This window comes from Mytilus californianus, unplaced genomic scaffold (assembly GCF_021869535.1).
Source record: "Mytilus californianus isolate M0D057914Y unplaced genomic scaffold, xbMytCali1.0.p SCAF_44, whole genome shotgun sequence".
NCBI classification, from domain to species: Eukaryota; Metazoa; Mollusca; class Bivalvia; order Mytilida; family Mytilidae; genus Mytilus; species Mytilus californianus.
In genome coordinates, this window is record NW_026262695.1 from 629180 (window position 1) to 651721 (window position 22542).

Here is a 22542-nt window from a genome sequence, read left to right on the forward strand (position 1 = left end):
ACCATAAAAAACATTTTATTAAAATCAAATATGCCAATAAAGGTTTTGATTTTGTAAATATTGCCGGTATTTTAAATGATCATTCCGTTAGAGAAAAAAATCCTGGTTATTTTGATAATACTGAGCTACCTCTTATTTTTATGTTTAGAAAATCTACCCGGAAATATGTGCTCAATTATAGCGAAGTGTGTAAAGATGTTAATATCAGTGACAATACACCTACGTCATGAAATTGCAGTAATTCCGAATACATTTATGGCCCCAGTTCCCATGTTATAACAGGAGACCTTAACATCGTCCATGACCGAGAGTTGAAATCATTCCTCAGTAAAGGACCTAAATATCGCCCCCCCCGTCAATTATTAATTGGAATGAGTGTCGTAACATCATCCACGACTCACTCCGTACTTACTGCACGACATGGATAAAACGAGAAAAAGCTGACAAAAAATCATTAGATTCTTTTTTTAAATCAGTAATGAACATAGTTGGTATTGGTATTAAACATTTTCAAGAACATTTTACTCCTAACAACAACCACTATAGCCCTATTTCTCGTATCAAACATATGATAAAAGACTGATTTGATACGATAACTGCACTTGAATTTTACTAAATAATATTTTTGTTCGCTATGGAGATTCCGTATATCGTCAAGTTACTGATGGATGCAGTTGAGGACTATGCAAGAAAATGGGTAAAGCGCAAACCAGACGAACCAGAACTGGACACTTTGTCTGAATGGATCAAAGCTATTCGATCATGCATTCAGAAGCGCATTCAAAAACTAGTATTGGTTGTGGGTTTTAATGAAGGGTGGTTTCCCTCAATCCATTATTTAATACTTAGTACCAAATGCGTGTTGGATAACTGATGTGTACAAGACAAAATATGGCGCATAAGCCATATTTATAGCAACAACAGAGATACAATGACTCACATTATTAGCAACATAGCTAATGTAGGTATTGATCAATATTTAGTGGTGACCTGGAAACTTATTGATTGTTGATTGTTTCCTTCCTTTTTTTATAACCCATTTGGATAGGGTTTTGGGTTATTAGCTTTGCCAAGGTTGATATACAGAGAACATGCACACGCATTGTGCATGCATATAAATATTCAAACACAATACGATGCGTCAAGGGTCATTTATTACTGGGAAATAGGAAGTTGACAATGGAGAAACCGAAACAGTCACATTTGTCATAGATTCTAGTTAAAAAATATCTTTGCAGTCGATATTCTAGTTTCAGTGGCATTCTTTACTATTATGAATTTTCCATGTTTATGTAGCAATATTCCAAGAGGTCCAGTATAAATATTATGGAATATAAGAGAGGCTAGAGATACCAAAGGCATATTCAAACTCCTAAATCGAAAACAAACTGATAACATCATGTGCAAAAAACGAAAAATGACGAGAACACAAACAACAGTACACACAACTTAACATACAAATCTGGAGACTGAGCAAAGTGAACTACATCAAACACTGTGGTGAAATAAGGATAAGCAGATCCTGCTCCACAATTTTTAGCCGTATTTTTGGTCATGCAAGTGCAAACCCGGTGATAAGTCTAATTCGGTAGGTCACTTTTGAGGACGGGATTGTAGTTACGACAATTAGAACAGATCTGTCTTCATCTCTGAAATATGGAGCAGATCATCTGTAATTTGTAGCTTTAGCCGACTGCAAATGTGATTAGGAACATTCTATTTTAAGCTTGTATTAATAAACTATTCTGTATAACTTCCAAATTGATAGAGTTGACTGTTCAATGTTATGTTCATATGGAATGTAATCGATAAAGGTCACTTTGTAAGATACATTTCTTCAATTTTAGCTGTTTTAAACCTAAATAGCATTTAAAGGTGAACGGGATGCAGCAAAAACAAACAAATTAAAAAACAAAGATTGAAAAAAAAAAAACAAACAGTTGTGTCTAGTTTTTAGGTAGCATTTTTGTGTGTGTATATAACAGTTCCTTTGATGTATCCCCAATCCTGCAGAAAATATTAGTTAATTAATTGATTTAAGGGAACAATAGTCTATCGAAATTCATATCTCATCAATTCACTTTAAAGAAAGAAATCAAGGTAAACAAATAGATAAAACGAAAGGACACTCTTCTAACGTGACTTTGTTAGAAGCAGATTTGAGACAAATGGATATTAATTTTCGTCTTTCAAAAAAGAAATTGTCAGATGCCGGCGTAACAAAAAAATCTTTAGAAAGTTACATTACCTACACTATAACAAAAAAATAAAAGAAACGCAGTGTCAATGCTGAAACTACATAAAACTTGTACAAAATGATCTTTTTTAATAATTTGTTCACCATTTTTCTAGACGCAGCATCTTCTACAACCTCAAGTCAAAGCGTACCAAATCTTGAAACAAAGACAATGGCGAAAGATTCTAGCACCAATTTTGATATAGGTATGTATACCCGCGTTATTTTTGATTACCCATCTGATTTTTCCAACTAGTTTTTGTTATTAATATAACTGAGCTCTTTTGTATAAGGTGTACAAAAATAAAACGAATGATGGATTAACGGCTTATTGCAATTATAACTAATAATCAAATATTGTTTACAACTCATTAATTAAAACTCTTTAAGCATAATCATCGTGCAGTTTATCTTATCATTTCAGAAGAACGGAGAATAATCTCTGTCAGAAAGGAGACTTTCAATGCATAGTTTCAAACACATTTGATAAAGTGTTATGTGTCCACACTTGTGTCATTATTGGTATCTTTTCTTGTTAGGTCCAGTTATTGGTGGCATTGCAGGTGGAATCGCATTATTGGCTGTTTTGTTTGTGATAATAAGGTAAAATTATAATTTGGTGCTATATTTAAGTACAGTGCTTTTTTTTCCGTAACCTTTACTGCTATATAATCAATCTGAATTTGCTATGAGTATATGTATCGATTTTCTTTCTTTTATTTTCACTTTATTTTCATTATTACGATATAACTAGCTTCGTCATTATTTGATTCACTTTGCACACGGATCGGTATTATTTTTTTCGAGCCGCTGTAAACTGAAGTGCATGTCTAAAAAGCAGTATGGATTTTCTTTATTACCCTGAACATTCTTAAATTGAATAGATTGAACGTCGTTTTAAAACGAAATGGAAAGTGCAACAGTTCAATTTAAAGCATAATCATATATAAATTTTATATTGTAAAAGTTGTATAAGCAATAAACTACCCCCCCTCCCCAGAAAAAAGGGAATATAAAACCAGATGAGTCGAGAAAATCTTTCGGTCGACAGAATAGCATAGAATCAACTGTTAGTTTGAGTATTAGAGAATTATAGCTAGTATATAATTATCAGTATATCCGAGAAGTATCTAATTAAGATAAATAAGGATTGATTTCTTACAAATAAACTATAACATGCAGGTTAGGAAATGTTAATGATAGGAAAACTACTTCACAGACATGCTATACTCATTTTATTTTCATTACCGTTTTAAAATCTTAAATTACTAATGGCATATTTAATGTAATTGATGAAACTTATCCATCTGACTTTATTTGTGGTTTTTAAGTATTCTTGACAGTAGAAGATACGCCTGGAATGGCTCTAGAGTTGCTACTTGCACCTGGTTCGCTACGTTTGGATAACATGAGGCTTCGTTTGATGGTTAAGGACACAGCAATATGACTATAGCATTGATAGATTACAAAAGATAAACACTGATGAGTCGTTATATTTCACTGTACTTGACACAGGCAAATAAACATCAACTTGTTTTAAGACCTATTAACTTCGCCTATTTGTTTCCTATAAGCTTGATGTTTGAACTAATTTTGTAATATTATGCTCATTTCGTATAATTTTGGCATACGATATGAAGGTATGATTCATAATAGAAAAATATTTTTTTTGGATATGAAACTATGCAATATTTTTCTTGACACGACATGAACTGTTTAGCTTTCCGGAGAACATTACATTTCTATGAGACAGTTGTGTGTGGGATTGTTGTTGCTCATTCCCTAGTTTTCGGTATAATATGGACTTGTCGACATTTTCCTTTATTTTCTTTTTTTTTCTCTTTCTATCTATAGTATTGTATGTTTGTGTTCGACTTAAAGTTTTGAATATTCTATATGAATCTTCTGATTATTTAACAGATATAATCCAACATTACATGTTATTTTTTTAGGTCATGTGGAGTTTTCAAAACAACTAATACGGATAAGCTAGGACTCCAATTTACAACAGCAGCCTATGAGCATTCACAAAATCCAGCAATGAGAACAAGTTTGACGCCGACATCTAACGAATCATATGGCATAACGTCAATCGACGCTATCAACACGTATGCAGTCGTCAACAAAATTAAAAAAACGGACTCAAAATTACAAAATTCAGACGAAACTTATATTGAAACTGCGTACGGAGAATATGACCGATTGAATGGTGTATCGAAAAGAAGAATAGATTCAAAGGAAAATTTGTATGATAGCCATGCAGGGATTCGTAGCGAAAATGACCCAACATACGATAGTTCCTACTTTGAAGGAAGAACACTGCAACTTGATAACGATGTTTATGATCATACAGCCACAGTATCGACAGATGTTTATTCGTCAACTGTCAGATCAGAAATAAGAAATGAAAATGATGTATACGATAAAGCAGTCTAGCTGCAATTTCGATTTCTAGACAAAAAAGTTAGTAATGTCGGAATTAAAAAAAAATATTTTTCACGTATGATATGACCAAATTATATCTACATAAGAAAATGACTGAACCAAGTCAGGAATATGACAGTTGTTATCCATTCGTTTGATGTCTTTGAACTTTTGATTTTGCCATTTGATTGGGGACTTTCTTTTTTGAATTTTCCTTGGAGTTCAGTATTTTTGTGATTTTACTTTTTAAAGCCTTAATATATCTTTTATTTTTTTTTCAATAATTATCCAACATTGACTTAGGATATCAAACTATACCTTTTTAAAAGTCGTGTAAAGTTTTCTGATTCTATGCCATGTTTTTTCTCATTTAATCATGTAAATAGAAAAATAGGTTCCAATTTTGTGGTGAAGCTGGAAACCAGAGGTTAGAAATGCTATATGGTGAAAACAGATTAACAATTTAGGTGGGAACCTTTCTATGTCGTTTAATGAAAGACAATGTGAAAAAATCCTTGCTTTTGTTGTTGTCGCAACTCTGTCGTGGTCTGATCATATCAATTATATTATCAAAAATGTTAATTCGTCATTAGCGTTACTGAAAATAATCAGGAAATACTTGAACCATAATGCAAAATTTTTATTTTACAATCCTTATTTTATTCCAGAGTTGGATTACTGTTGTTCAGTATTGGGAAACTGTAGCAAATTTTGATTGACTGTTCACTAACATCTAGAATAATCTTTAACAAACACAATATTCGAAACAAATCTATAAAGGAATCTACGGAATCTGGAATTATTCAAACACTTGATTGGTATAATTCTGTGTTTGATATAGGAACAATAAAATTATCATATAAAAGTCGAGTATTGCATGATTGTTTGCTATTTCTTGGCACAATTAGATTTGATAAATATTTTGGTGCCACTTTATGTTTTTACTTAGTAATGAATTGTGGTAAAGTATTCTTTTAGTAACTGGAATAATTCCAGATTCCGTAGATTCCTTTATAGATGGGTTTCGAATATTGTGTTTGTTAAAGATTATTCTAGATGTTAGTAAACAGTCAATCAAAATTTGCTACAGTTTCCCAATAAACTCAAATGATGTATACGATAAAAAAAAAATTATTTAAAAAAATCAAAAAAATTAAGAAATTGTGTCTGCATTCAGATATTCTAACTTACAAATGATACTTTTTTTAACAAAATGTCACGTGTGTAACTTTAACCACAATGCATACATAGTTGTTTTATTTTTGTTAAACAATGTTAAATGTACATATACATTATATATATATATTATTTATCATTGTGTATTTGGAGATTGATTTTGTTCTTTTTATGTACTATTGTGTTCAGAAAGGAATATGATAATTGGTTTAATCCAAACGAATTAACTTTAAATAAATATATGATTATCATTAATAATGGCTAAAATTCTTTAAATAAAAATTTTATTATCATTATTAATAGTAAAATATTAAAATTTGCTTTAGGTTGATATCTCATTAACAAATACCCTAAAGTTTCTTTAATTTATATAAATTTCATGTTTTAGTTATGACTTGAGACTTGGGTCTCATTTAATATGTTGACTTATTTTGAGGGTGTGTCTTGCAGTCATGCTTAAAGGATCCACCTTACGGTCATCTTTAAAAAAACATCGTCATTTAAACTATTTTTTAATCGATTCTGGTTAAGAAATTTAAAATTTTAAATTTGCACGAATATAACATTCATTTCATTGTTCAATTCTTGTATGTCAAGATATAATTTGGTTATAATGCACTAGAAATTAACAATTAACGGGAGCTAACTCCGTAATTTGCTATCATTCTAACCAAAAATTATCTTGATATTTCTCGAATTACTAGACACGCAGAAACGAAAGACCTACTTTTTCTAACTCAGGATGAAAGTAACTTCATACCATTATGGTTAGGTCGTTGGGGTTGTTGCAGCCATGTTTTGGAATTCTTCTAAAATACCCGATTCTTGCATAGACTGGCACTCAAAACGTAATGTTTTTTTAGATGAATAATATCAAATGATACATATCGGTTTTTCAACTATCTACTGAAAAGAAAAAGGTGTATTTACATTTCATCGATAAAGATCGTACATATGATCAAATTTTGATTCCGGTTTGTAGAAGATACATGTAAATCGTATTTTATGCGAATAAACTGAAAAGTTTTGTACCCTATATGTTATTTTTATTTGCCTAATCAACTAAATCGTATTCACAAATCACTGAAATATTTGGTTTCATCTTCTTAAACAAAAGCTACTTCAGAAAAATCAGGTTCTTTTACACAATTTGTGGCTTATTATGTATTTTGTACCATGTTTTGCATCTTAGCCCTATTTTTTTTTACATCCTACTGCATGTAAACGTTCGTACATACTAACTTGCGACAGCACAGAGAAATAAATATAAACAGTCTGTTGTGTCTTCAGTAAAGGAAAGCCATCCTTCTGTGAGCGTCACACACAATTGCAACTATCAGACAGCAATTGTGAATTAGTCATAAGTTAGTAGTTGAGAATCAGTATTGAACCAATTGAACCAGGAAATTAACTCGAACAGAAAAAAACGATACGCGGTGTATAAAAAAAGAAGTGCGGATGGCAAAAATGTATCCATGGTTATGACATTCTTAAATCTCATAAATCAAAATGACGTTCGTAAAACATGAAAATATTGTAATGAAACGTGATTTCTATCAGCTAGGCGATGAATACTCAATATCCATTATTTACTCAAGCAAAATGTGATGTTCAATTTCTTGAGATTAAAATCTTCCATTTCCTATCATTGAAGTATTTATAAAAAACGAAGTTGAAGAGCACTGACATTTAATTTCCAAAAAATGGTGCCATAACACGCTACAGCCATTTTTGGTCCTGGGTATAAAATCTTAAGATCTGCCTATATTCATTTAAAGATTTGAAAATTGATATTTTCAGAAATTAATCATATTATTCATATATCATATCAGCACAGAAGTGCTGGCTATTGCTCTTGTAATACACTCTGGCATTGTTAGAGTCAGAACCGGCAGTGTCATTACTTCAGTGATAGTAAACACTCATTCAAGATATCAGGTTTATAACTTACGCCAGATGCACGTTTCCTCTACATAAGACTCAACATTGGCTTTCAAATTAAATCAGCTGACGACATTATGTGCATCTGTGTCTTAGGATAGAAAAACCTTAATCGCAAGAGTGTGTACATTATCGTATTAAACACGTAATGATAGGACAAAAACAACGGACATTAGAATTATTCTGTACAGTTGGATGAGTTGTTCTTTTCTTATCAATTATAAAAGGTAAAATTACTTTTAAATTACTAAAAAACTGCAAAAAATACTAAATAGATATGTAATCTCAAAAACTCCTAAAACGACCAAAAGACACACAGTAAACAAAACGCAGCTTAGAAAACTAAAGACAGAGCAACACGAGCCCTACTAAAAAACTGGGGATGAGTTTGATGCTCAAAAAGGGTAAGCAGACCCCGCTTAACTAGTGGCACCCGTCGTGTTGTTTATATAAGCACATCATAAGTCTTCTTCGGTAGGACACATTTGAGAAAAAGACAAAGGAATTGTGATTACGACATTTGGAACATATCCGTAGTCATCTGTGAAACAGATATTTCATAAAAGTCAACCAATTCGCGATGGCGTCCGTAAAATATTCCAAGTCATGACTTCAACCTTATCACTTAGAACACTTATTTCAACGAGTTCTTTGTAATCAGCAACTTTCTATCGAGGAAATCATAGGAATGCAAGCTATGGAATATCGTATCAACTAGTTATATATATATATACTCCACATGCAGGCGTTGCTGGAATGTTGCTACATAACAATGAAAAGTTTACTATTGGGAAGCTTGTCGTAAAGTTTTGTTCTCAACCAACTCGTATAGCCAATTTCTAGATGTAAATCAATGTGAGACAGATATATTTGTATCCGTTGTATCCTTTATTTCAAGTTCGATTGGATATGTGCGTTCAACATAATAACCAAACATTGAATGATTTATTGAAGGGTGACTACTATATTTAAAGTATAATGCTAGCTTCTTTTCATTTTTCGAAGGAGCTGTATGAAGTATGCCGTATGTGAATTGAGGATGGATTACGTAGGAATATGAAAGGAATGTCAATTTGTTTGTTGAAAAAAAGTCCTTCAAACGTAACAAATATGTTAGCGATCAAGAAATCAAGCATTTGTGATTTTGTCATTGTCAGATATTTTTTGTTCGAATCAGTGTTTTAAAGGGTACAGACTTTTACATCCAAACAAAAGGTGAAATTCTAACCAATCGATTGATCTGTTTTTACACTAAACATGTTCCTTTTCATCATTTTTGGTAACTTGATAACGAAATTCATATCGTATTTTGCTCAAAATATTTGTGTCTTGTTCTGTTTCTGTTAGAAATTCTAGATATCTCGTATATTTTCTTTATGATGAAATATTTGTCCCATCTAGGAATTAATAAATTAGAAAAAAAAAACGAAGTAGTTTACAAACGAAATATTAAAAAAGAAAGGACTTATACTTTTACAGGTAAGGTTAAAATTATCGAGACAAAATTAAGTTGATAATTAGCTTTTGGAAAATAATGTAATACTGTATTCAAATATATAGCAGATATAATGTAAAACATTAAATAAAACGGGGAATGTCAGTTAACCCTTTGTTATTTATATGTTTATTCACTATTTTTAGAATCTCCAACCAGATATAATCAACCAGTAATTTGTATGCAAAAAAAAAAAAAAAAAAAAAAAAAAATAGCCGACTCTTATCATATACTATTAGTCTATTACATTTGTAATATATTTTCATTTTGAATCGAAATCAAATTCAAGAAAACAAATGCGGAATTTGTTATACTTCATATAAATCCACTTTCTTTTTTTAATTATTGTTATCTATCACAATGCATACATAGTTGTTTTATTTTTGTTAAACAATGTTAAATGTACATATACATTATATATATATATATTATTTATCATTGTGTATTTGGAGATTAATTTTGTTCTTTTTATGTACTATTGTGTTCAGAGAGGAATATGATAATTGGTTTAATCCAAATGAATTAACTTTAAATAAATATATTATTATCATTATTAATGGCTAAAATTCTTTAAATAAAAATATTATTATCATTATTAATAGTAAAATATTAAAATTTGCTTTAGGTTGATATCTCATTAACAAATACCCTACAGTTTCTTTAATTTATATAAATTTCATGTTTTAGTTATGACTTGAGACTTGGGTCTCATTTAATATGTTGACTTATTTTGAGGGTGTGTCTTGCAGTCATGCTTAAAGGATCCACCTTACGGTCATCTTTAAAAAAACATCGCCATTTAAACTATTTTTTAATCGATTCTGGCTAAGAAATTTAAAATTTAAAATTTGCACGAATATAACATTCATTTCATTGTTCAATTCTTGTATGTCAAGATATAATTTGGTTATAATGCACTAGAAATTAACAATTAACGGGAGCTAACTCCGTAATTTGCTAACATTCTAACCAAAGGTTATCTAGATATTTCTCGAATTACTAGACACGCAGAAACGAAAGACCTACTTTTTCTAACTCAGGATGAAAGTAACTTCATACCATTATGGTTAGGTCGTTGGGGTTGTTGCAGCCATGTTTTGGAATTCTTCTAAAATACCCGATTCTTGCATAGACTGGCACTCAAAACGTAATGTTTTTTTAGATGAATAATATCAAATGATATATATCGGTTTTTCAGCTATCTACTGAAAAGAAAAAGGTGTATTTACATTTCATCGATGAAGATCGTACATATGATCAAATTTTGATTCCGGTTTGTAGAAGATACATGTAAATCGTATTTTATGCGAATAAACTGAAAAGTTTTGTACCCTATATGTTATTTTTATTTGCCTAATCAACTAAATCGTATTCACAAATCACTGAAATATTTGGTTTCATCTTCTTAAACAAAAGCTACTTCAGAAAAATCAGGTTTTTTTTACACAATTTGTGGCTTATTATGTATTTTGTACCATGTTTTGCATCTTAGCCCTATTTTTTTTTACATCCTACTGCATCTAAACGTTCGTACATACTAACTTGCGACAGCACAGAGAAATAAATATAAATAGTCTGTTGTGTCTTCAGTAAAGGAAAGCCATCCTTCTGTGAGCGTCACACACAATTGCAACTATCAGACAGCAATTGTGAATTAGTCCAAAGTTAGTAGTTGAGAATCAGTATTGAACCAATTGAACCAGGAAACTAACTCGAACAGAAAAAAACGATACGCGGTGTATAAAAAAAGAAGTGTGGATGGCAACAATGTATCCATGGTTATGACATTCTTAAATCTCATAAATCAAAATGACGTTCGTAAAACATGAAAATATTGAAATGAAACGTGATTTCTATCAGCTAGGCGATGAATACTCAATATCCATTATTTACTCAAGCAAAATGTGATGTTCAATTTCTTGAGATTAAAATCTTCCATTCCCTATCATTGAAGTATTTATAAAAAACGAAGTTGAAGAGCACTCACATTTAATTTCCAAAAAATGGTGCCATAACACGCTACAGCCATTTTTGGTCCTGGGTATAAAATCTTAAGATCTGCTTATATTCATTTAAAAATTTGAAAATTGATATTTCAGAAGTGCTGGCTATTGCTCTTGTAATACACTCTGGCATTGTTAGAGTCAGAACCGGCAGTGTCATCACTTCAGTGATAGTAAACACTCATTCAAGATATCAGGTTTATAACTTACGCCAGATGCACGTTTCCTCTACATAAGACTCAACATTGGCTTTCAAATTAAATCAGCTGACGACATTATGTGCATCTGTGTCTTAGGATAGAAAAACCTTAATCGCAAGAGTGTGTACATTATCGTATTAGACACGTAATGATAGGACAAAAACAACGGACATTAGAATTTTACTTTACAGTTGAATGAGTTGTTTTTTTCTTATCAATTATAAAAGGTAAAATTACTTATAAATTACTAAAAAACTGCTAAAAATACTAAATAGATATGTAATCTCAAAAACTCCTAAAACGACCAAAAGACACACAGTAAACAAAACGCAGCTTAGAAAACTAAAGACAGAGCAACACGAGCCCTACTAAAAAAACTGGGGATGAGTTTGATGCTCAAAAAGGGTAAGCAGACCCCGCTCAACTAGTGGCACCCGTCGTGTTGTTTATGTAAGCACATCATAAGTCTTCTTCGGTAGGACACATTTGAGAAAAAGACAAAGGAATTGTGATTACGACATTTGGAACATATCCGTAGTCATCTGTGAAACAGATATTTCATAAAAGTCAACCAATTCGCGATGGCGTCCGTAAAATATTCCAAGTCATGACTTCAACCAGATATAATCAACCAGCAATTTGTATGCAAAAAAAAAAAAAAAAAAAAAATAGCCGACTCTTATCATCATATACTATTAGTCTATTCCATTTGTAATATATTTTCATTTTGCATCGAAATCAAATTCAAGAAAACAAATGCAGAATTTATTATACTTCATATAAATCCACTTTTTTTTTTTTTAATTATTGTTATCTATCTATATCTTCATGTACCTTCATCCACATGATCCGTGTCACTTTTTAACGGACGCAAACATATATTGAACCTATTTGCATCAATTCAACATGCATCGTAGACAACACCAACTATATAATTTCGGAAGTTCAACTGAATGCACAAATGTCACAATTCACTCATTAACAAAAGTCTCTTTTCACAATAATTCCTTAATGCGTCAGGGTCTGAGTTAAAATAGCGTACGTTTGCTTGTCGTGCGGATCCCTCGTCACCTAATAACTGCGCAGCAATTCCCAAAATAGTGTTTGAATTTGCTAATATCAATTTTTTGGCCCTTACAAAGTTTTCTTCTATAACCAACTGTAGACCTTGAAAGCAATCCTGAAATTGTCTGACATTATTGATGTGATAATGACATAGAAAACTACGAAAATAAGCATACGCTGTAGATTTAAAAAAAATGAAATGTATTCCATTCATCCTATAGAAGTTCATCTGGTAATACTACTGTATCCTCCTTAAATCGTTGATCTTGTTATCTACTGTGCTGCAGATGATACCCACGTTTTACAATGTAAACACATTGCACCGTCAATTTATCTGTCTTTGTCAGATACACACGGCCATGAATTGTGCTCATTACAGTGGTCATGAAATGTTGTTTATATAATGTACTCGAATAATAACGTTTATCATTGTGTTCTACATATTTTGTAAAGATCATACGGACGTCTGTTAATTTCTAGTTTCAACCGAATAAAACCAGATTTAACATCGTCTTGTTATGTTATTTATGATATATTTGGATCAAAGTAAGGATTTACATCTTCATAAATCTATTCCTTTTTCTACAAACATCACATCTAAATCACTGCCTCGTATCTGAAGTCCTTCCCGATAGCTTCCACTTGTTAAAAATGTAGATGCCATGTTTCTTGACAGCGTTCATAAATCTGATTCTTTGAGCATGGTCTTCTGATCCAACTACATTTTGACACAGAGAGCGATACAGAAATACTGATATTGTTGGTATTATAGTATCTTTCATACGAAAAAATAAACTGAAAATTCCGAATAAAAATGATATAATTTTACTATTAGATTACGCACAGGTTTTACAACCGGGGCTACATCAAACGTCTTAAACAGGGTTCTATTATTCTCACAACCGGGGCTTTACCATACACCTTATAACAGTATTCTGACATGCTGCGTCTATCATTGGCACAACCCTGGCTACACAAGACGCTTAAAAACAAGATTATGTAATGCTCACAACCGCGGCTACACCATTCACGCTAAAACAGGCTCTACAAACCGGAGCTATACACCATACAACTTATACCAGGCTTTTATCATGGCAACAACCATGACTATACACCATACATCCTTATGACAGACTTTTATCATGCTAACAACATGGGCTATTGAAGAATAAAACATCATAACAGCATCTATCATGCTTTCAGCCGGGACTATTCCATACACCCTATAACAGACTTCTATCATGCTAACAATCAGTGCGTATGAAAAAAAAAAATATAACAGGCTTCTATCACGCTTTAAACCAGGGCTTATAAAAAACAGAAACATTACAACAGACGTCAATCATGCTATCAAACAGGTTATAACACAGGCTTATATTTTCTATCAAATTGGGGCTAATGATGAAGAAAAACATTATTACAGCCTTCTTTAATGCTAACAACAGTTTGATGACTCTATTGATCCATTTTGAATATTATATTGGTGGGTTTCGATATCTAGCCTACATTTGACGTTTGCCCATTTCGGTAAACAAAATAGCTGATCTATTTCGCACCTTGCATCTGCTTTAATCTAGATTTAATGTACATCTATTCAACCAACATTACCAAATAAAACAATATTGTCATTAGTACACCACAATGACAAAACCGTCTCGTTTTTGCAATTTAAAGACGGCTTCTAGTACTAATACACACAGAGATATATGACGAAAAGGGTCCAAAAAATAATAATCAGATCCATCTGAGCAATTGACATGTTATGAAAAATATTTTGTTATCAGAAAAAATGAACCAGTGGGCTCTTAAATGAAACTCGTAAAAATGTGACGGGAAGTAAAGCTGGAAGACTTTCCATTCTCAATTTTATTTCCGCTAATTATCATTGTTTCAAAGGACAAGGTATGATTAGTGTCATTTTTGGCCCCCTCTTTAAATGACTTCATATTTGTTGCATCATTAGTCTATGCATTGAGACTTTAAAATTATTGCATATTTTATGTTTACGTGAAGAGTTGGTTGTCTAGCATCGGGTTTAGTAGAACTCAAAAAAATATCCAACTTAAATGCATTTTCTCCTGGAAAAGGTATCTGAATCGATTGAAATGTTAGGTTTTATATTACCAAACACATCAATATATATAATTTTTTAATCTTACATTTCAAGGAGTGCATAGTGGCAAACTAGCAACCACAAAATTGCCTAGTAACCACACATTGGGTCTTTTGTTATCAAATGACATACATTAAAAAGAACAAAAAAAGGGTAAATACTCCCATGAACTACTAACTCATATTAAGTCCTATAATAATATCATTGGTAACCATGCTTGTCTTTTATAATAATTCAATCTTGTATCAAAATATATTACCACCATATCAACCAGACGATTCCCCAGCAACAACGTGTTAGTTATAAATAAACAATAAAGGTTAGTTTTGAATGGTATTTTAGTATCAATGAGAACAATATTTTACCAGAAAACGTGAAAATCATGGGAGTATTTACCCATTTTTTGTTCTTTTTAATGTATGTCATTTGATAACAAAAGACCTATTGCATTTCTATGTTCTGTGATCCTTGAAATCGGATCAAAATCGTAATTTGATATATAATCGAAAAAGATCACATACCCAAGAACATGTATACTAAGTTTCAAATTGATGTCATCAAATTTCATGGTTATTAATTACCTAAACCAAAACATTCAACCTGATACGAGAAAGACTAAAACAAAAGACGGACAGACACAAAGACCAGAAAACATAACCCTCTCCCGCTCTTACTATCGTACTCGTGGCATAAAAAAAAAGTTTGAGTTGATTGAACACATTTTTCTAGAGGTCATTGCTGTGTTAACTTAGCTGCGGACTTTACAAAAAAGTCTTTGTGTTTAATCCTATAAGAACAATTTAGAAATAATTGTAAAAAATCCTCATCTTGGGTAGTCAAAATTGGTACCCTAAAGGATATAATTCAGAACATTGAGTACATTAGTGAATCCAAAGGGATGGTCTTATAAATCTTCTTAAATTTGGGTGGGGGGATGAGTTATATTTAGCAGTTTTGACTTATGAAACAATAGATAATATTAAAAAAAGTAACACATTTATCTTTATCAAATCCTGACAATTTTAGGAATCTAGTAATTGTAATCGTCTCGTTCAATGCCTTTAAACCTATGTGTGCGACATCAGATAACAGAAAAAAACAGAAATTTATCTTTTATATATTTGGTATGAAGATACAAAATTTATAAGTTTATAAATATCCATGACTTCTATCACGTACAAGTAAAAGTTTGCAAAGCAATATATGAAGAGAAACAATGTATTGCTATGTCATTCCATATTTATTTTGATGATGGATGTATTATGTTCTTCACAGCAACTTAAGAAACGGTAAAGTCATTACTATTAAGATATATATTATGATGTCTTATATTTGTCTTTTTCCAGTTCAAAAGGTTGACTGCTTTTGCATAATGCTTTTTGAGTGTTGCAATATTCTATAAGAACATATAGCATTTCTACTTTATTTATGTTTTATATGTTAAAACATACATTAAACTATTAATGCATTAATTGTTATATATCTAAAAAAAATTAAAAGAAGTATTTTAAACAATTCACTTTTAAACCGATTGACAGGGGGATGTACATGTAATCGTGGTACGTAATTCGAATTTCGTTTATAAATTTGTAAACCGGGTTATCCAATGAATCCAGGCTGCATATGTCATATTTTAATACAAGAAGAAAAAAGATTGGTTACAATTTTAGGGGAGTTCATTAATTTATTTTGTTAAATAAAGACTTTACAGGTTATCTTTGACACTGGTTTTCACCAACACAATCCAATGTAGCACATATTTTATTTATATTTTATAACTTAAAAAATTAAGGAGAAGAACACAAAAGTTTCTCCCATCTCATCGGTAAAATTGTAACTTATTCATCAGCATCGGAGTTCAAATAAAAAATTCATGCAAATTCGGAAATGCAAATTTTTTCCTGTCTTTGGTTCACATCATCTGGGGTCATACGTAACATATGGCTTTTTGGGGGCAGATTTATTTTTTTTTAAACTTAAGCAAACGCAAATGCAAACACCACGATTAGATTGCAAACATTAAAACATTTGCTTCCAACCAACAACACCTACAAATATCGTGGTGGTACTCGCGTCTGCTCATAGTTAAATATTGCTTGAATAGACGCAAAATTCCTGAATTTCAATAAAATTCTTAATTTTCAGGAAACAGAGAGAGGCATGTAATCATTATAAATCACTTAGAAAGGGAGGCTAAATTGATTTCTTGTAAGATGAGATACTATACCTTTAAAAAGAAATATGCTTTTATTAGATTATATTCATTTTAATTTCAATAAAAATAAAGCCAGTAGCTATAGCTTACCATACCTTGTCCTTTATCCAAAAGAAAAAAAAAGCATATATAGCAGTATGTATGAAATTGCCATGGTATAAGAAATAATAAAAGATAGGCGAAACTCATACGTTGAAAAAACTGACAACGCCATACCCATGATACCAAAAAAGATCAGGAAAAAAAAAGATAACAGTATATAAAACGCAAGGCTTTGATTCCTTGTCCAAATTTATCTATGCTTTAGGTCTAGATGGTTTGTTCAGATCTTCAACGTTTGTATTAGGATTTAGATTTACAAAGAGTTTTGCCTTGAGCATCACTTAAAAGACACTAATTGTCGAAATGCGCATCAAATCATTCATGTCCAGTGCACGATGATTATTCAATATTGTAGACATTGCGATATCTACAATGTTAACACGATATTGTGTCAACATCGTTTACATTGTTTGAACCCTTATATATTGTTTCACCGTTGACATTGTTATCATCGCGATGTATACAATGTTAACATGATGTTGTTTTAACATCGTTTACATTGGTTTGAACTCTTATTATATATTGTTTACATCGTTGACATCATTAACATCGCGATGTATACAATATTAACACGATGTCGTGTCAACATCGTTTACATTGTTTGAACTCTGATATAGTATTTACATCGTTGACATCGTTAACATCGTGATGTAGGGATTTAAATATAATGGTTAGCGATTAATATTTCCCTAACCTACAGCACCGACGAAAAAGGGTAACTTAAGATCGAACTGTAAATATCAGTTAAAAGGGGCTTTCATGTTCGTATTGACATAGGTTGGGTAACATTTCTTTTGAAATTCGACATCTGCATTTCTTGTTTAGGTGAAGATAGGGATTGCATTATTGATTGTTATTTCCATGCTAGCTTTAAATTTATCACAAGATACAAATTGAGTGAGAAATTCAAAATCATAAAAATGTTTATAAGTTACCCTCCTTTACTTCACATCGACTTAATAAATCGAGCGTTTGATTTTGTAAGGGTAAAGGATTTCTCCCTTTTTAAATTAACCTTGGAGTTCGATATTGTTATTGATACTATTTTCCTTGTTTTGCAGGTAATAAAATAATATGTTCTTCAGATATTAAACATGTTAAATGTTATTACGCTGGAAATTACGATGTAATACTATGATTTTGCATTTAGCAAAATATATCGGATACGATATTCAAAATCACATTAGTTTCGTAAATCTTGTTTTTTGGGTTAATTTCGAGTAATAAAAAAGTATCTTATCGCCCATCATCAACGTCAAGGCAAGACAAGGAAATGTTCAATAACTTGAATAATTTGAAATATCGGTAGAAAATATCGCTGACGGTTTTATATTAGATTTGGATAACTGCACACAAAATATTAAAAAAAAGAAATTTAAAAATAATTTAAAGAATCTAATAGCAATAAAACACAGAAAAATATACAGAAAAAAAAAACGGCAGAAGATACCAAGGAGACATTCAAAATTCACAAGTAAAAGTAAAGCTGACAAAATCTATATCCAACAACAAAACACTTTGAAAACACTACAAGGAAAACTAAAAAGAGAGCAACACAAACCCTATTAAAGAGATTGTTAGGCAAATGCTTAATGCATTTCCTAACTCAATATTAAAATTTATAGATATCATTCCTACGATCATTATAAATAGTCAGTAAAAAGGAAAGTAATGACAATACTAAGAACTGACCAAAATGATCCTCGTCAATAAATGTTTAAAAGTTTTTTAAAATGTAAATGATAGTTTGTATAACGTATTTTTTTATGTTCATCAATCTATATTTGCAAAACGAACACATTTGCTACGTATCAAACGCAATTTGTTTGTCAACTAACTTTATCTTATCAATGTTTTTAATGTCGACGTGGATTCTATCGGATATATTTTAGTTGACAAGAAACATTGCTAAATATGTCGATACCTTACAAAAACTTAACATTTAATATCAGTTAAATGTGACTTTTTTCTTTAACACCTTGTGTTTTAACATAAGGAATTGAAATATGTTGCAGATACTTATAGTAGAGTATAAATCATAGTACGTGGTAAGTTTGATCAATGTTTGTACTGAATTAAACTACACGTTTACAGATTCTGTTTATTTAACTCATATAAAAGTGTATATATAAACATGATAAAACATTTGTAAAACTATGAGCCACAAAAACAGAAAAATATTCTATGAATACATGAATATCAATGGTTGTTAAGATGTAATTTGCATTATATTAATTATTTAATAAGAATTCTTTCTTTATATCAAATTGACTTTGGACTTCAAACTAAGGCTCGATAATGCCATTGTATGCATCTGTCAAATAAATGTGATCCATTGCCTATCTTTATTGTATTAACTTTTATTTCATGCAAATGTTTTTGTTTTCACGCCATAGGATTAATGGATATAAAATTAGCCATCGCAAAGTAGATGGATGCATGGCTGTTTAACGTCCAGTGGCAAATTAAATACCTGTTCGTGCAATATAGAATACGAACCCTACTTTGTACTAGACGGACACTCTGAGCCGGATTTTGAACGTATTAGTTCACACGGTAACAGTCCGCAGGGAGACATGTCACATTATCCGACACATTATTCTGACTCAAAGCCGACCTTTCTTCGCTCTTGGTCATAATTGCCACGTGCATAGAGGAGGAGATACCAATTTCACAGTCTTTTGTTTGACATTGCCGGGTTTGAACCAACGACATTCCAGCGAAAACGCTATTACGAGGCCTATGAGGTGGTTGCTGTTCAATGAATTTACAACATAATACGCTCACCCTGTCGACTTATTCATATGTTAATTGTCTGTTAATACTGTTTACGAAGTGTTGAAATACATTTGTATGCATAAAGCTGTTGTTTTCTATTCCAGGTAAAGATTGAAGTAGCTGTATTTTGCACAACTATTCTGAAATTATGGTTATTTATCTTCATCAATTTTGTAATATTTGATTTGACTTTGCAACTGTTTTGATTCTAAAGTCACTAATGAGTCTTATGAAGACGAAGCGAACGTCTGGAAAAGCAAATGGCTTCTTTGGAGTTCATGCAATTAATTATATTTTAATAGCTTTTTTAGGATTTGTATTTTTTAATGGATTATTTATATTTGAACATCAGCAACCACTGATGCTTCTAATTTCATATATCTGTTTAACTGAAATATGTAACGCGATTTAGCAGCAACAATCAACCATCGCTTCCATATGTAGTAAATGTCTCCTAGTTGATACGATAAACCGGATCTTGTTTTTTCCAATCATAATATTCTTGATAGATATTTTGTCTTCTTACAAGGAAGTTATTAAACCAAAGGTGCCAAGTGTTTTCAAAAGTTTGCTGACACCATCGCGAGTTAGTTGACGGCTAAGGAATATCTGTTTCACAGATGGTGACGGATATGTCATTATTGCCGTGGGTTTGTCAGTTTGTTTCGACTTATAAGTTTGATTAAGCCTTTTGGTATTTTTTACCTCTCTTTCACTTTTTTTATAATAACTTATCTTTTGACACGATAATATCACAAACCGTACACACTTTTCTGTTCTTATTCTACCTATTTATTCAAGACATAAAGAATTCAACAATATATTAAAAAACGTTTCTACATATTTATACATCCCTGGTTTTCAAATGTTTGGGTTTAAGCATTCCCAATAAAGATACATCCAGAAGAGTGCTTCGGTGAAAATTAAATTACAGCAGTGCCAACATTGAGAAAAAAAATCAGGGATGTTATTGACCACCGTTACTTGGAGACTAGTGTAACTTTTAAGGACTGGTTGCATATTTTCGCGCGAATGGATTATTTGATCTCTTCAGTTAACAAGTGGGCAAACATTATCTTGACAAAAAAAAAAGATCATCATTGACATACTCTTTGCTTATTTTGTTAGCGTTTTTGGCATTTTTCTGTCGACCGGCGGTTTTCAAATATCCCTGTGGTAAATATTGTATATATATACTTCCCCTATTCACTCGTTGGAGTCATGCTCTTGATGAAAGTCATTAAATCGTTTAATAAGCATTAATTTGGTAAATAGCCTAACCGTACAAATATATTTTTTAATATGCAGTTGTTCATATGTAAATTGTTAATTATTATAGCAGAAACAACAATTTGGCAATGGTGGCACTATTTAATTTATTTAGACTGCAAAGAAGTCAGCTTTACAAATATGGTAGACATGGTACAGAGTATTCACGAATGTTACAGATATTGATGTTTTGATAAATTAGTTATAAAATTTTGAATTTTGAATTAGTTTTCCTTATTTATCTCATTTTATATATTATTGTTTAAGGCGTTCTATGATCCATAATTTTTTGCATTCACATCCCATGGTATCATGTGGATAATTGTCTCAAATGCAAAAATACCATATCTCAGTTTTTTTGTATTGGTACGGAGATTTACTATATGAAAGAGGTTAGTTTAGCCATTTTTAAAGCGCGATAAACGTTTTTGTATTACTGCATCGTTCGTTTAGATTACCTCTGAATGTTGAAGTTCTTATTCGAAGTGACCGCTCATTTATACTCCGGCAAAGCCAACAATATTTAAAATTGTCAAAAAGGCATTGGAATCAAATGATTCATCTTTTAAATTGTAGATATTTTATTTGCCATCTTATTTAACATAGACGACTGTACCTTTGACCAATTGATTGATGATTTAGCACCTTTCATATCATGATTTATGCTGTTAAAGATCTTCATATTCAACAAAATATTAGAATATTAAATCGAAACATAAACACGTCATATACTAAAATTAAGTAATGAAATTAAGTAAATGAACAAACTTGTCTGTATATTGAAAAAAAAAAATTTACACAATTATATTTTTAAGTGCAAACAATTAAGTAAATCACGTTACTGGTAGCTTGGGAGTTAAAAACCATTTTTTATAATTGTAAAATATATTATTGTATTTCTTTGAATAGAATAACAAGTATATTCTCGTGTTCTGATATACGGATAAACATTTTGTTTTGTCTTACCTCTTATAAACTTCTAGCAATAGCATTGGCTGAAAGCGAACATATTGAATATTAGGTCAATGGGCGTGTCATACTGTAAGTACACGGTTAGTAGTAGTTTCAAAATGTAGTAGTAGAGTTACCTTCCTTTAAACAGCATGGTGATGTTGTCAAATCAATATGCATTGTAAAAAACATACATGATTATGATTTTTAAAAGTTTTTAGACAAAACATGTATTAGAGACGATGAAGTACTCCAAGTCAATAATTGAAAGTTCTGTTTGATGTTGTGTAAAATTTGTGGTATCAAGGTTCTTTGATATTAAATTGTTAATGTTTGCAATTGTTTGTTTATACACCAGTGAAAGTAGATTAATAATATTGAAGACTTGATCACTGTAATAGTCCACCAAATACTAAATATTGCTTAAATAAATCATATTAATGTGAAATTACTTTCATTCGTGGGTATCAAGTTTCGTGGTTTGAGCAAAAGTTATATGTTCGTGGGAAATTATATTTGTGGATTTAAGTTTTCTAAAAAATAAATCGAGTGAATAATTTGAAGCCATCGGAAA